The sequence below is a fragment of the Phaethon lepturus genome, unplaced genomic scaffold (assembly GCF_000687285.1).
Source record: "Phaethon lepturus isolate BGI_N335 unplaced genomic scaffold, ASM68728v1 scaffold39492, whole genome shotgun sequence".
NCBI lineage: Eukaryota > Metazoa > Chordata > Aves > Phaethontiformes > Phaethontidae > Phaethon > Phaethon lepturus.
In genome coordinates, this window is record NW_010526222.1 from 1 (window position 1) to 4,237 (window position 4,237).

Sequence of the window (4,237 nt, forward strand, 5' to 3'; positions counted from 1 at the left end):
AGCCTGGGCCAGGGCCTGCGCCTGGGCCTTCCCCTGAGCTTGGGCCTGGGCCTGCGCCAGGGCCTGGACTGGGTCTGCACCAGGGTCTGGACCAGGCTTTCCCCCGAGCTTGGGCCATGGCCTGTGCCTGTGCCTTGGTCTGGACTAGGCCAGGTTTGTGTCTGGGTCTGAGCTGGGGGTGGGGCTCGGGCCTGGAAAAACTGGGCCTGGGCCGAAGCTGGGACCTGTGAACACCCTCCTTCCCTAAGCCCTGCACACGCCGCTGGTTCATTGCCCCCGTGGTCCTGAGCTCTGCACAGGAGGTGGGAAGTTCAAGGAAGGACAGAGCATGGGGTCCCGCACCCTGCGGGCAGGGTGAGGAGAAGAGGTCCCAGGAACCATCCTGTGCCGGGCTGGCGGTGGCTCCCAGCCCCTCGGCGTGCTCAGATGGGTGTCCAAGCCTGTGTGCAGCCCTCCTTTTTGAGCCAGATCTTAGGGGAAAAATTGCATTATTCTGTGTTAATAAACACAGCAGGGTTTCACTCTCTCTTTTAGATGGCACCTTTCTGCCTTGGTTTTTCATTAGTTGGTGTCCTTAATTTGATTTTAATGCAACTGGAGACAATATGTCGAGGGCACTGAGTGACAGGCACATGGTCTTTGTAATGCCTTAAAGATGGACGCTTACGCGGGATGAGGCTTTATTCCTGAAGGAGGAAGCATGGTTGACATCAGCCAGAGGGAAGGGAAGCTGGAGCGTTGGCTGAGAGCCTGGGCTGGCAACTGGAGGAATTTGGAGGAAGAGAGACAGAAATCTGATGTCAGGGCTGGGACCGCTGTGAAGCTGGGAGAGGGGGAAGACACAGGGCTCTGGTGTGACTGACCTACGGGTGGAAGGCGGCTTGAGATGGCGTGTGGTCGAGCCTGGGTGATGGAGGATGATGCCCCCTCTGCTTCAGCAAACTGCTGCCGCTGTGTTTAAATCCCTCCACCAGCACAAAGGATCGTGGGGCTAATAATGCCAGCCACAGTCATGAGTTTTTCTTCCTGGGTTGGCTTAGAGAAAATGCATAATTTAATTTTTCATTCAAAATTAGCCCCCCTGCTCAACAGTTATGGGCTGAGGATGACTGGGAAGGCAATTTTCTTTTTAAAACAATTTCTTTCAAAAAGCAAACCTAGGCTATTTATATATGAAATGAGAATGCTGGTAACCATTTAGACACGTGGAATATTGACTGTTTGCTCTAAAATGCAATTGCTCGCTTTGTTCCTACTGTCAGGAATAGATCCCGGCTTGGGCGTTGATGCTGGAATGTACGAAGGAGCCCGGGGGGAGCCCAGGTCCCGCCGAGCAGGTCCCTGCAGGGAGGCTGGTGGTATTTATAGGCGTTGACTGAGCTGAGCAGGAGGTACAGGATGCTGCGTCCTTCGCGTGGGGCTGAGCCGAGAGGTTCATTTCTGTCACTTTTTATGGGCTGTTTCTAAAGTGAGACTTGATTCAGGCTCCGTGGGGGACACTCTTCTCTGTACTGTGCTGGTTTTAACTCTCCCCTTGACTTTACGGAGGAGGGTGGCTAATTGCTAGGCTGCTGGGCACCTGCCTCTGATGCGTGAGTCAGACAGTCGTTAGAGCAGGTGACAGCACGCAGACACCATTCAGCTGCACCTAAAGAGCTGTCAATCAGCATTTCTTTGTGCCATTCAGTTCCCATTTTGGGTCATGTGTTCCCACAGCAGCTGGAACACACTGCTTTATCTAGTTGGTGTTCCTCCCTGTCCCTGCCTCTTACCTTCTCTTTCTCATGGGAACAGCTCCTTCAGCTCCTTCAGGTGACCCATCTCTGTCCTTTGGGGCTTGTCATGTCTCTTGGCAAGTCCAGGGAAAAACAGAGATGTTTTGCCATAGGGTTGTGGTTCGACGGGCTCCTCCATCACTGAAGATGCTGGTGAATTGGTTGGATGAGACTGTGTGGTCACCGTTTGAGTGTCAACCTGTGTGAGGGGCACAGTAGACCTGTTGTTTATACTGTGATGGTGTGTCCATATCCCTGGTGAGGACTGCAGAAAGAGGTGAGACCCACCTGACAGGTCTGTCAGGGAAGAGAAGACATGCTTTTGGGCACACAGACAAGTGTTGACCTCAGGCAAGGAGCAGTGCTGGTGTGCCCTAACCTTCACCTGCCCCTGTAGAGCTCCAAGCTCTGAGACCCTTGTCTCATAGGGTGACTATTTGATGACCTGAGTTACATCCTTGTAATGCAGTTCCTAATAGGTATCGCCAACAACATGGTCATCACTTTGCAGTCCTGTCGAGGTCTCCATCTCGGATGGAAGAGATGTGTCTGACCATCCGCTGTTCTCATGTGGAGCTGGTGTTGGTCTGCAGTTCTCCCTAATTTTCAGTCTGGATTTTTTCACCCGCTGTCAGTTCCTCAGCAGAAGAGTTTGAATGAGCAACCTATGAAAACTCCTAGTGAGGTAGTGAAAACATGAACAAAGATGCTTAGTGTTGAATGAAAAGAATAATTCACCCCTGGATTTGGTAATAAACCTGAAGTGCAAATGATCGACCTGTTCCTGGCATTTGAATGTGGGTGGCTCTTTGTATAATTCACTTGCTGGACAACCAGTTTCTGGAATGTGCAAATGCCTCCAAACCATCTGATCTCCTGCATCTTAAAGCTATCACATACACTCATTGCTCACGCACACATTTCGTTAACCCATCATCCTAAAAACCAGCGGATCAAATAATCTGTATCCAGAGATTCTTCTGTTATTGCCTGTTCCATTTACGATACCAATGTTACCTTTTTTTTCCCTATTCCTGGAAACATTCCAGGTCAGGTTGAATGGGGCTCTGAGCAACCTGATCTGTTTGAAGATGTCTGTGCTTATTGCAGGGGGGTTGGACTAGATGACCTTAAAAGGTCCCTTCCAACCCAAAGATTCTATGATTCTAAGAAATTGCACCTCTTCTCTGCTTCCAAAGGTAACTTTTGAGGGTTTTACCACCAGGTATTTAATTCAGCACCAGGTGACTCCGTGCTTTTCACCATTTCCTTACAGTGACGTGCTGTTTTTATATTGATGGTCTGGCATTTCACTGGGCTACGCTTCTTGCTGCCGGACCATCTGGAGCTTGTTGTGTTGTTGCCACCAGCTCTCTTATTTTTCACTAAGTGGCTATCACCAGGTTGAACTTTATCTCTTCTTTCTGCTCCTGCACTGCATCATCAGCCTGAATGTTCTATTTAAGTCTTGCTAAGCTGCCGTGGTGGGATAAGTCTGTATTGCTAAGTAGGGAAGGTGCTGTCAGGGTTGTGGCCACCTGGAATGGGTGATAGGAATGAGAAGTTACAGCTCCAGCCCTTGGCTGTGGTCAGCAGCGCAGAAACATTGGCCCTTTTCATTAAGTCATGGCTGTGATCCTGCAACTGCTCAGGTTCCTTGCCAAGATCCTCCTAATTTTGACCAGATAGGAATCTGGTCTCAGGCTCTGCCTCGTCTTAACTCTGGCATCATTCAGGGACCATTTCAGGGCCCTGATGTCCCTGGCTCCTCAGAGGTGCTGGTGGGAATGGAGGGGTCATAAGCTGAGCTTCATCCTTTGAAGCAATGTTTTAGCCAGAGAGATTCAGGCCCTGGAGGTCTGGCTGCCCCCAGACAGGCAGCGCTGCACCAGCATGCACTCCAAGACCTGCTGGGTGCCATCAGGGTTTAAGATCCAGCTAGTGTGACAAGCAGCACCAAACGTGTCCAAAGCACCCCGGTGCCTCCCAGAGCTCACCCCGCTTTGGCAGAACCACCGGCTGCTGGGGAAACTCTGCCATGGGGAGGAGGGCCATCATCCCATGGCCCGGGAGATGCTCTCCCTCCCCCAGGGAGCTCAGCGTTTGGGGCAGAGCCTGGGACAAGAGGTGGCACAGGAGGTTTGGCCAAGCTGCTTGTAACCCCGGGTTGGGTGTTGGAGCTGCAGGGCATCGGCCTGGCCATGAAGGGCAGCGCTTTGGTGCACCAAGTCTCGGGGGGAGAAGGGGGAACGATTCAAGGGCACAGGGAGTGTCCGGCAATCTCGTGATGCTTGCCGATGCCACCCCACCGCTGAGCAAACACGGGGGCCGACCCGGGCTGCATGCCACCTGGGGGAGGCACCCAAGCCAGGGCGTGGGCAAGGGGAGCACGGAGGGCTTCTTGCGCAAGGTCAGCTACGCAGAAACATGGATTCAGGAAAACACGCGGCTGGATCAGCCGC